We start from the raw sequence: 12,918 nt of genomic DNA, 5'->3' as shown, positions 1-12,918 counted from the left end.
AGGAAATACATTTCAAGAAATACCAGGGAAACCAGTGGCACACATTTAATACTGCAAATGATTGAAAATAATGAAAAACCTGTTAGTGTCCCCTCCAATAATGTGAAAGACACAGAGTTACTTTTAGCCTCGATAAAAAAAGAAACTGGAACTAAAAAATGAACTATTCTTATTTTCCTTCTGTTCTTCAAGATGCCAATACGTCGCCAACAAATAGCAAACCATGCTCAGTTATTTCCTTATTGGGGCAGACAGAGAATGAGAGGTTGGGTTGAATGCCGCCGCTGTCGAACTCTGCACCTGACTGCGGTAAATCACAGACACAGCGGTCCCATCTTCCCATGTTGGAGATTTAATGAACTACCGTGGGCTTTTTATACCTCTTAAGGCTCACTGAGTGACCACTTTGTACTTGTTCAGAAGAGGGGGTGAGGTTGCTGAAGCCCACTAAATCTCCCATTTGCCACTGAGGATAAAAATCTTTCTTTATTCATGGTCTATTTACCAGATGCAGATTTATTATGGGCGGAGAGGGGTGTGGGGTTGGATCTTACAAAAGAGGGGTGAGAGAAAAAACCGTGACTTCCTTCTTTTCTTCTCACTTCATGCAAGCTGGGTTAAGACCTAGGACCTATCTTTGCCTCATCCATATTGGGTATATACTGAGCAGATTTGCCTGTTTCTCGAAGATTTTCTTTATGCTCCTCATTGTACTAAATTTAAAAAGATTATGTGATGGATGGAGTAACATAATGTACTTAAAACACTTAGGTTTACAAAATATATACCAACTGCCCCATCTCTGACCCAATGCTATTGTTGCCATAGTTACGCATCTCCCTTGGTATCTGGACTTGCAGAGGGGGATAGGGTGAGAGGTCAAAGCAATGCTCATGGATACATGACCTTTGCGGCGGTTTTCTCAAAAAATGCTCAACCCTCAACCCTTCTAACTTCTTCACTTCAAGGAAACAACATGTCAATAAGCCAAAATCCATGCCCAGTAATTAGGCACTTTTTCTGATAGTATATGCTCCATGTATGACACATCTGCCTCTATTTTGCTGATCATTTGCTGCCTGCCACAACTTGCATCATGCAGCTGACCCAGCTTTGACCCTAAGCATTGTGTCTCATTTGTTTTGAACAGACTATGCACGTTCGTCCTTCTCCTCCTCTGAAAAACACTTTCCCGTGTTTCCAACTCTCACTGCATTCTTATAGAGCTACTATAAATGTATCGTACTCTGTGCAAGGATCCTTTTTGTTGTTCAAATACATGTTCTTTTCATTCTTTTTCAAATGATGTTGCAACATACTCATTGCTTTTATCATGCCTAAGGATCTATCTTATGTGTCCCCGAAAGATTAAAGGGATATTCACCGTAGCACATGCATGTCCAAACTTGAAAGTCATAAAGTAGCAAATATGTCTTTCTCAATTCTAAATATGTCTATAAAACTAATGTCAATGGTGAAACATGGTGGTGATGCTGGGTTTAATGAGTTCAATGGAAAGGTGGATTGAGCCCAACACAAATAAATCTTGGAAGAAAGTCTATTACAGTTGGTGGTTAATCCTATCTAGATAGATAGATGGATGGATGGATGGATGGATGGATGGATGGATGGATGGATAGATGGATGGATGGATGGATGGATGGATGGATGGATGGATGGATGGATGGATGGATAGATAGATAGATAGATAGATAGATAGATAGATAGATAGATAGATAGATAGATAGATAGATAGATAGATAGATAGATAGATAGATAGATAGATAGATAGATAGATAGATAGATAGATAGATAGATAGATAGATAGATAGATAGATAGATAGATAGATAGATAGATAGATAGATAGATAGATAGATAGATAGATAGATAGATAGATAGATAGATAGATAGATAGATAGATAGATAGATAGATAGATAGATAGATAGATAGATAGATAGATAGATAGATAGATAGATAGATAGATAGATAGATAGATAGATAGATAGATAGATAGATAGATAGATACAGTGCCTTGTGAAAGTACTCGGCCCCCTTGAGCTTTTCAACCTCTTGCCACATTTCAGGCTTCAAACATAAAGATATAAAATTAAAATTTTTTGTGAAGAATCAACAACAAGTGGGATACAATCGTGAAGTGGAATGAAATTTATTGGATGTGTCAAACTTTAACAAATAAAAAACTGAAAAGTGGGGCGTGCAATATTATTCGGCCCCTTTACGTTCAGTGCAGCAAACTCACTCCAGAAGTTCAGTGAGGATCTCTGAATGATCCAATGTTGTCCCAAATGACTGATGATGATAAATAGAATCCACCTGTGTGTAATCAAGTCTCCGTATAAATGCACCTGCTCTGTGATAGTCTCAGGGTTCTGTTCAAAGCGTAGAAAGCATCATGAAGACCAAGGAACACACCAGGCAGGTCCGAGATACTGTTGTGGAGAAGTTTAAAGCTGGATTTGGATACAAAAAGATTTCCCAAGCTTTAAACATCCCAAGGAGCACTGTGCAAACAATCATATTGAAATGGAAGGAGTATCAGACCACTACAAATCTACCAAGACCCGGCCGTCCCTCTAAACTTTCATCTCGAACAAGGAGAAGACTGATCAGAGATGCAGCCAAGAGGCCCATGATCACTCTGGATGAACTGCAGAGATCTACAGCTGAGGTGGGAGAGTCTGTCCATAGGACAACAATCAGTCGTACACTGCACAAATCTGGCCTTTATGGAAGAGTGGCAAGAAGAAAGCCATTTCTCTAAGATATCCATAAAAAGTCTCGTTTAAAGTTTGCCACAAGCCACCTGGGAGACACACCAAACATGTGGAAGAAGGTGCTCAGGTCAGATGAAACCAAAATCAAACTGTTTGGCCACAATGCAAAACGATATGTTTGGCGTAAAAGCAACACAGCTCATCACCCTGAACACACCATCCCCACTGTCAAACATGGTGGTGGCAGCATCATGGTTTGGGCCTGCTTTTCATCAGCAGGGACAGGGAAGATGGTCAAAATTGATGGGAAGATGGATGGGGCCAAATACAGGACCATTCTGGAAGAAAACCTGTTGGAGTCTGCAAGAGACCTGAGATTGGGACAGAGATTTATCTTCCAACAAGACAATGATCCAAAACATAAAGCCAAATCTACAATGTAATGGTTCACAAATAAACGTATCCAGGTGTTGGAATGGCCAAGTCAAAGTCCAGACCTGAATCCAATCGAGAATCTGTGGAAAGAGCTGAAGACTGCTGTTCACGAACGCTCTCCATCCAACCTCACTGAGCTCGAGCTATTTTGCAAGGAAGGATGGGCAAGAATTTCAGTCTCTCAATGTGCAAAACTGATAGAGACAAACCCCAAGAGACTTGCAGCTGTAATTGCAGCAAAGGGTGGCGCTACAAAGTATTAACGCAAGGGGGCCGAATAATATTGCACGCCCCACTTTTCAGTTTTTTATTTGTTAAAAAAGTTTGACACATCCAATAAATTTCATTCCACTTCACGATTGTGTCCCACTTGTTGTTGATTCTTCACAAAAAATTTGAATTTTATATCTTTATGTTTGAAGCCTGAAATATTGCAAGAGGTTGACCAGTTCAAGGGGGAAGAGTACTTTCGCAAGGCACTGTATACAGATTTTCTGCTGTTTTTAGTGTAAAACAAGAACTCCCAAGTTCAGCTGAGTTTCTAAGGCTTTTTGCAACTTTCATTATCGGCATGAAAGAAGCCAGTCTACAACTTCACTGGTGCACCGCCACAGTTTTTTAGTTAAAGCAAGAGTTTGTCTCACTAATAAGATTTCATAAAAAAGTGAGCAGATTAATTAGTGAATTTGATCTCAATAAAAAAAAGGAACCTCTTAGAGAATTTGAAGTTACCAGAGATAAAATAGACATCAAACAGCCACATGTGTTTACTTATTTTTATAAAGCCGAGACTTGTTATCAGGGCTGGGCAGGACTTTGGGCTCCACACATCTTGTTGTTGTGGAGTCTTTCTTGTCTTGAGGAGCTAAGGAGACGGGTGTTGCTGGTTAATGGACATAGTGGTATTTGTGTGTGTGTGTGTGTGTGTGTGTGTGTGTGTGTGTGTGTGTGTTTGTGTGAATGTGTGGTGGGGTTCAAACCCTGCTGGTAAATCCCCCCAGCAAAGGCACAGGCCGATGTCTGGATGGATGCCAGAAGTTCTGGACTAATATTCCAAACAATGTTCATGCTCCGACGACAGCTACAGAAAAAAACACTGTGGAGTCATGCCAGCTTTTGTCCCCCCACCTCCTTTCTCCACTTTCTACATCTCCTGAGCACTGGAAGTTTTTCTTTCAGCAAGACATCAATTTTAGAAGCTTATCACTCACTGAGGTGTGTCTGTTCATGCACATGAGCCTTTGTGTTTGAAGTCTGTCCAGTTCCCAAAGTTTATTTATTTATGTTACAGGGACAAATTGAGGTGGACCTACTACAAAAGGTGTTAAAATGCTGAAAAGAACATTGTGGTTGATCTGCTCAACACAGTTTGCTTTGAACAGCTTTTTGTCTCTTGGAAAAAAAATCATTCAACAACTTAGTACAAAAGTAAAAAGGAAACGTGTAGTCTGATTTAATGTCAGATCATAAAGGAAAATAAGCGCCTGTTAAGTTAATAGAGGCTGCTTGTCTGTATCCATCTTCAGTGCCTCAAAGTCCAAACATTTACTCTACTCCCGGTGGAATAATAAGTTGCAGCAACAACCCTAACCATCCCTTTTATAAGAGTAGTGCTTCTCTAGTGTTCAGTCCCACATATATGAAGAGTTTCAGTTTTAGTTATTTTAAATAGCTGAACATTGCATTTCTTCACTTTTATACAAACTAACGGTGAAATGACATGCGTCTACCAGGTAAGTGAAATATTACTGATAATAACTTTCAAAATCTCACTTCATAAAATCCAAAGTATCCTTTTAACTTTTCAAATATCACACTTTTAACCTCCAGACATTTCTGACTTGTGACCGTTAGCTACTTGCGGTTCTTTTTCAACTTTCAACTCCCACTTACTTACTGCAGTATATATGGTTTCCCAAGGCACACCATAGCCATGCTCCATGTCTCACAGTTCCTAAATTTTCATCCTGATAGAAGTGTGCCTTGTGTAGTCATCTGACCTGACCAGCGATCCCTGAATGGTAATTCTGTCTCTTATTGAATATGGCCTTTGGCTCACTTCAAGGCACACCAGTGGAAAACCAGTGTTTTATAGCACTCTCTTTATATACGGTGCATGCTGCCATATGAGGAGGAGGGAGGCATACAGAACCAAGTGTGAGCTCTTTTCTTCTCACCGTTCTGTGTAGCACCAAATCATGTCCTTATCATTTATCTTTAAATGCAAAATGTACATGTGACCCTAATCTATAATTTGTATATAATATATAAGTGTAGGTGTGTGAGGTTATGCGAGTATCAGAGGCACACCACCTCTCTCAGCCATGCGGATTGTTCCTTTGATGGCCAAATGCATCACATCCCCCACACCCCAAAAACTGATGATCCTGTCATCCCAAAATCCCCTTTGTAGCCTTACCATCAGGAATCACTATAAATTACCATGACATCATCCCATTCTTATCTATGGGACGTACCATGCTGATCGATAGCTGGGCTCCTGCAGTGTAAATAGCTTCTAATGCCCCATCTTCCCCTTCAAATAGGTCTACATTATTTATGATGGCTGTTAGGTTACCAGTCCAGGACACAATTTATTTCATCCCACCCCTGCTCCTATTATACCACTGCTTTTCAGTCTTGATGGGAGATCGGGGGAAGCATTCATTGTGCAGAGGAGTAAATACACATGCCTGTGTTCTCAGAGGGCACTTAAACTCCTAGAGGTCTAAAATAATCACTGGGGATGAAGCTGTGGGAGTAAGGAGGATGGAGGATGGAGGAAAAAAACTGAGGAGGAGTGGACCTGAGTGGTGCCTGGTCCCACCCAGTGGTAACGATAGAACATCCGTTACTCAGATGACAGTGAGAGTGGCAGGCCTATTTGTGCGGCTGCTGGCGCGCTGTGACGGATTGGACAGACGGAGCGGTTGGGGGTTGCGTGAAAGTGACAGGCCGCATTTCCATTTGGGTGAAAAATCTGGCCAACGTGGGTAACATGAGGGGGGAAAGGGGTGACATGGGTTGGCCCTGACCAAACATGTCTGCTGTTCTCATTGTGGTAGGCCAGGATGCTTTTCAGTGCATCTCTATAATCTCTTCATCTCTCAAACAGTCTTTCTTTCATGTAATGTGTCTGTATAATAAGTGTATTATTCTAATTAAGTCAGACAAACAGAAATCTGTACTTTGCAGAACCGTATTTTGTTGCAATTTCACGTTCAAGTCTTTTTGGGTATGGGTCTATCAGCTTTGTACATCCAGGGACTAAAATGTTTCCCATCCTTCTTTCCTAAATAGTTTCAGCTCAGTCAGACTGGTTGGAGATCAATGAGCATGGATTTTTAAGTCTTGCCTCAGATTTTCAGTAAGCCTGAGGTTCAGACTTTGAATGGACCATTCCATCACAGCTTTAGCTGTATGCTTAGTGTCATTGTCCTTCTGTAAGATGAACCTCTGCCCAGTTTCAAATATTTTGAAGCCTCTAATAGGTTTTCTTTGAAAAGTGTCCTGTATTCAATTCCATCCATCTTCATTTCAGTTCTAACCAGCTTCCCAGGCAGCATGATGCTGCCACCACAGTGCAGATGATTTGTTAATACGTTTTACACCAACCTTAGTGTTTTGCATGTATACCAAATGTTCAGTGTTGCTGTTATCTGGCCAGACCACATTCTTTCACTTGTTTGCTGTGCCCCTTATATGATTGGTTCCTTTCCATGGCGGAAAACTGCAAACAGTATTTATTTGTGGCTTACTTTCAACACTGGTTTCTTGATTCCTTCCAATACCGTCAGATTAGTGGAGTTCATAAGTAATAATTGCCCTGTCATCAGATTTTCCCACTTGAGTTGCTCCTTTGCCTCAGGTAAGTCTGCAGGAGAAAACACACCTTAGGCCTCTTGGCTGTTCCTGATTAATGTTTTTTTTGCCTGGCCTGTCGCTTTAGTAGAACAGCCATGTCTTGGTAGGTTTGCAGTTATGCCGTACAGAACTTTACCCCTGACTTGTGTAATGAGTTCCTTGGTCTTCGTCATAATTTTCTTGCACTGGATTTTATTGAAGATTATTAGAATAAAGGGTTCAGGGTGAAAATCTTCTTCAAACCTTACCTTTTGTGCCTATCATAAAACCATAGTAAAACCATAACAAAATACCACTGTTTACAGTTTTTTGTGGGGGTGTAAATACTTTTGCAGGGCACTGTAGGTGAGAAATTTTAAACTGTATTAATTTCTAGGATGTTGAATCCTAAACTGCTAATAAAGCCAAACAAAACATTCCCAATTGCTATTTTTGAATTATATTTGAATTGGAAATCAAGTACAAGTAGTAGTACTTGTTTCTCAAAAACTCTAAAACAACACATTTACCATTCATCATTTAACAAAAACAAGAGGCTGCACACTAAAAGCCTTCCTGTGAAAATCAATATGGTTAAAAGTATTGGGTTTGAAGACTTATTCAAGGGTGGAAAGACACAATTCTTTGGTGATGTGGACAGATAGGTTGAAGTCAAGAAATGAAAGGGAGCAAAGTGTTACTTTTCCAGCACAATCCAGAGACTTGTGTGTGTGTGTGTGTGTGTGTGAGTGTGTGAACAGTCCGAGGAATGTTCATCCTCACGCCTCACTGGTGTTTTCATTGCTGTGCACAGATCGAGCATTGGAGATGGGACACCCTAGATTTACGGGATGTCAGAAGCTTCACATCCTCGGGCCCCCTGAGGACCATCTCCTGTCTTGATCTTGGCCTGCAAGGAAAACAGCCGTCTCTCACTGCCTGACAGTGAGGTGGAGCCATCCAAACACTCTAGGAGGATGGAGACTGGTGGAAAAGAAGGAATGTGAGGAAAGAAGGGAGGGAAGAAGGCCACCTTTGGCTAAGGCCAGAGCAGCTCTGGCAGTCTGGAGTCTTTATATTAGCACTTTTGAAATCACCGGGTCAGGCGCTTACAGGAACTCACAAACTTCATGACTTAATTTTCATGAAATGATTTCAGCCGTAGGTTGTCATGGTGATGTATGCCATATACACAAACAGTGACTGATCTGATTTTGTCCTCTGTTCAACAGGTGTTTACATTTACTCAGCAGTAGCTTAGTCATAGCCTTATTAAAACTCTGCAATGAGGTTCAACTATGCATGGTAACTTCTTTTTTTGCAGGGTTTCTTAGCATCGCTTATGAACTTCAGAGCTCACAAAAAGAGGCAACGTTTTTGTTCTCTAATGCCCACAAAAGCCTTTTTGTCCCCTGCAGGAACTAGTAGCTGTTGAGGAAATGGAGCATGGTGCCAGCAGGATGATTTATGGCTTTATGTCCTGGGTGGCAGTTGGACCAGGTCCCACTGTTACTATGAACAGAGAGAAGCATGGCATGGCCCATTCGCAGGCTGCCCAGAACTCTAAAGACATTACAATGTATGTCATAAAGTGGTTTGGAGCGAAGGGAAGCTGCAATAAGCTGCCCTGTTGAAATAGAACAATTGGAGGGGAGTAAATGCTTCTTCCTTGGCATCCTCCTCTTTTCGCTCTTGTTATCAACAGCTTATAACTCAGCATGGAAACCGATTCTGGAGGTTTTTTCTCGTCCATTTGAAGACACTAACTCGTTAGGACTTCACAGAGCTAGAGACAACAATTAGTAAGTTTGAGATGTCAGAAATGGCTCCTGAGTTTCATAGGGAGAAATCCCTTGTGACGGATTGGTGCTGACATCGCAGGCAGATGAGGAGGGAGCGACCAATTCCCAGAGTGCCGTGTGTGCATTAACCCTCGTCTGTGTGCTCCCATGAACAAAGTACCCTCATAGACTACCTGCTGCAGCCTGGAAAATCCTATTAGGGAGTGTTGTGCGACACTTGGTACCACTCCATCTACAGATCTGTCTTCCTCAGAAACAGAACATCAAGTTCCTTCTCTACATCTTCATCTAATACCATCTATTTTTCATTAATTTGGATTGTCTTTCTCTTTACTCTTTACGCTTCACTCTACATTTTGGCCTTTTTTCCCCTCTGCCTCATCTGTCAGCCTTGTGTTAACCCTGTTTGGTTGTCTAGTTTTGCCTGTCAGATCTTCTTGGTTTGTTCCCTCCACTGCCAAAGTCTTCTTTTTCGAGTCAATTGTGGAATGATTGGGAATAAAAGTAGGTCTACTCATAAAGCTGTTTTAAGAAACAAAACACCATAAACAATTTGGATAATCCAAATGGAGAAAACTTTGCCATAAATGCACAACTCTGGTAAGAATCATGGACTGGGGTTTTATTTGATTTACATTAACCGTTCTTTATTCAGGGTGAAAATACAACAAATTCATAACAAAAACAACATTCAGTGACTTTAAAAAATCAAGAATTAGGAGGACAGCTTTGGACTTACTGTGGATTTCTTCTACTCCCCACATGGTGAAAATTATACATACAGGCTTAAACAGGTTCATAATTTGTTGAATAATCTGGAGATAATACTCCCATGCCACAGCACCACTGGCAGTGAAGTAAACTCAGCATGATGTTACCACCATCATGCTTGACTAATAGTACAGGGATTTTTGGTAAGAATGCCTTACTTTAATTCATTCTAACAGTAGCTCTATCTTTATCTTCTGATCAAAAAAAAAAAAAAACAGACATAAACATTTTGGCTTGTCCATGTGGAATCAAACTAAAATGAATATAATATTCACATTGCGGATGACTGACTTTAAACTTCTGACTAAAACTGTAGCTAACATTGAGATTGTGTTTTGTACCACAATAGCTGTAAAATTCATCATTGTGGTAAGGTCTCATTAAAGCTTTTAGGAGAAAAAAAAAACCTAGTACCTACGCAGGTACAGTAAAAGATTTGCCCTGTACTCTAAAGAAAACAGCATCATCTCATTTTTCAAAAATAATTCATGTTTATCTGAATATAATTAAACACTCCCCACAGTTATTAAGCGGTGACAGAAAGTGATGGACTACATTATTATTAGGCATCCTGAAAGCAATTAGAAAACACTTATTGACTGGGATGTGATCCGAGGTTATTACCAACATAATTAACCCCATTAAATATGAGAGCCACACTAATGTGAAACGTGACCTTCAATAAGTGCACAAAATATTAACAAATACATCGTTCACTGAGGGGCACTTAGATTTACACAGGGCATAACAGAAAACTTGCTTTTAATTGCGCAGTTACACAGTCATGGGGCTCGGATGGAAATCATATTAAACTATGAGGTTAGAAATATTATGATCATAAATGGTGTAGCAAAAATAATTGGATCATAATTGATATTCTAGAAGTCTACATGTATTACTACAAGACCTCTTTCATCAAATGTAACTTCCTTGAATGGATAAAAGACTGAGTTGATAGTTTTTGGGAAAACTGGCTTGTTAACAAGTGCAGTAGTGCAGTTGGTCCTTTAAATTCTTTCAGTTGTACTGCTGTCAGGAATCTTGGGGTATTTTATGATAGTGATCTTTAATTTGATAAACAGGTCAATGCTGTAGTCCAGTCTCTCTTCTGCAATCTAAGGTTCAGTCAGTCATGACTAAAATCAAACCCTATCTTCCTCACTGTGCTCTTGAAAGGGTGATTCACTTTTTTGTTATTTCTAGACTGAACTACTGCAACTTACTCTATAATGAGAGTTCTCTTCTTCGTCATCTGCAGGTGGTCCAAAACACAGCTACCCGTCTGCTGACCAGTAAAAGAAGACATGACCACATTACTCCCATATTATCCTCCCTGCACTGGTTGCCTGTGCATTTTGAGATTGTTTTTAAGATCTTACCTTTGGTCTTTAAATGTTTAAAAGGTCGGGCACGTCCTTACTTATTAGAGCGCATGTTCCCGGCAGAAGTCTGACATCAGGTAACCTGCTGCTTTTTGATGTTCCTAGGACTTGTCTTGTGAGCCGAGGAGACAAACTGTAAAGAGGAATGATCTTAAATATCTTTTAAAGACTTATCTTTTTAAATTGACTTTTTATTCTGGATGAACAAGAGGCTTTAGCTGGTTTTATTAATAGTTTTATTTTGTAATGTTTTTGTTGTTTTAACTCCTTTTACTCTATTAGTTTTACTGTGGATGTTGTATTTTATTAGCATATTTTATATTATTTTATTTTATGGACCTATACAGCACTTTAGTCACTTTGAGTGTGTAAAGTGCTTTATAAATTAAGCTTGGTTGATTGATTGAAATGAAAAGGTTTGGAGTATTCTATGATGGCTATTTCAGAATATTATGAAATACTATATTATCATGATCTTTATTACATTGAGGGGCATGACTTACAGACCCAGTCAATAAATCAGAATATTGTTGAAAAGTTCATTTACTTTAGTAACTTAGCTAATTAAGTGAAACACATCGTATAGATTAACTGCACAAAACTGTGTGATGTTTTCAAGCCTTTATTTCTGTTAATTGTGAGTATTTTCTATCAGCTAATGAAAATACATTTAAGATTTGAATATTACATCAGACAAATAAAAAAAAAATTTAATACAGAAATGTGGGCTTTCTGAAAGCTATGTTTTATAAATGCTTGAACATTGTTATTTTCAATAATAGTTTTTAATCTGACAAACAATCCTCATTGGAACACATTTTGAATTTTTTAAATATGACTAAGTGTTGTAGATGGTTAAAGAAGAGATAACTTTACTTATTTCTCCTGGGCAATTGATTTTATCTAGAAATTGGTTGTTAAATAGAATAACCTTTTTTGGCCTTGAGCACTGACCATCCAATCAAAAACTCAGAAATCAGATCTTTTTCAGTTTAATGAAAACCATGAGAGCTACCAGGTGGCACTAACCACAACACCTTCACTCTGGAAGTTGTTACTGAGTACAGAAGGCTCAAAGTTATTTTCATTAAAGGTTTTTTTATTTGTTTTGAGCTTTGACCTCTCCCTTTCTAGGAGGTTTTTTAACTAGCTTTTTATCTTGTGGGTGTGTTTTCTCACACTACTTTAAAAGAAATTCTAGAAAGGTTCCTGCTTGAAGGTCGTAAGAAAAGTGACTCACATTTACCGACAAACTAACATGCATATCTGGTGAAGCAGAGACAGACACAAGCAGAGGAGTTTATGCAAATACTAGTTTGAAGCTCTATCAAGGTTTAAAATATTTTATCTTGACGTTCATATTGTGTTTTGGAAAACTAATCTACTACTAATCCCAAAAGTAATTTAAAAGCTGCTAAGTTACTATGAAATTAAAAATTTGTGGCCTGTTCTTAAATAACTTAAATAACAAAAGCTTGTTAACCTCTTAACAAGCTTTACCCTTATCCAACCTAAATCCTTGTTGGATTTAGGTTAAGGGTAGGTCTATAATATATTTTCTCCACAAAAACATAGGTTGGAGCACGTTAACAGTGCAGCTGCTTCGAGATTTAGAAACTGTGGAAAGGCAGAAATATAAAGTTTTTCTTAATTACTTCTCATTTTACTAAAGTTGGCACATTTTCAGTTACCTATTTCTGAACTGCATATTAGCCTGAGTATTTTTTTTTCATTAAACTTGAAATGTTAAAATGAAACATTGTTCTAATTTTTAAATCGGCTACTTTTGATGGACAACCACAAAAAATGCTATATTATTATTAAAGAAATGGTGATCCTTGTTCAGAACAGTTTTGGAAAGAGAAGGTATCAAAATGTTTCATACTTAAAGTTTGTGAGAATAATGTATGGGATCAAACATCAGGAAAACATAATCTTTTTTATGTCA

General features: G+C 38.9%; 1 protein-coding gene and 1 long non-coding RNA gene across 13 annotated transcripts in view; one reads left to right on the top strand and one right to left on the bottom strand.

Annotated features, from left to right (window-relative positions):
- mecom (MDS1 and EVI1 complex locus) overlaps positions 1–12,918 on the bottom strand; it is a 190,739-nt gene that overhangs the window by 94,309 nt on the left and 83,512 nt on the right. The window lies entirely within an intron of this gene.
- The window catches only part of LOC124883770, a 33,945-nt gene continuing 31,889 nt past the window's right edge, over positions 10,863–12,918 (top strand). The window contains exon 1 of the long non-coding RNA XR_007042310.1: positions 10,863–11,047. This is a non-coding gene — a long non-coding RNA (uncharacterized LOC124883770). The remainder of the gene's footprint in view (positions 11,048–12,918) is intronic.

The sequence above is a fragment of the Girardinichthys multiradiatus genome, chromosome 18 (assembly GCF_021462225.1).
Source record: "Girardinichthys multiradiatus isolate DD_20200921_A chromosome 18, DD_fGirMul_XY1, whole genome shotgun sequence".
Lineage (NCBI taxonomy): Eukaryota > Metazoa > Chordata > Actinopteri > Cyprinodontiformes > Goodeidae > Girardinichthys > Girardinichthys multiradiatus.
Note: the sequence above shows the minus strand (reverse complement) of the source record. Positions and strands in the feature narration are given on the sequence as shown.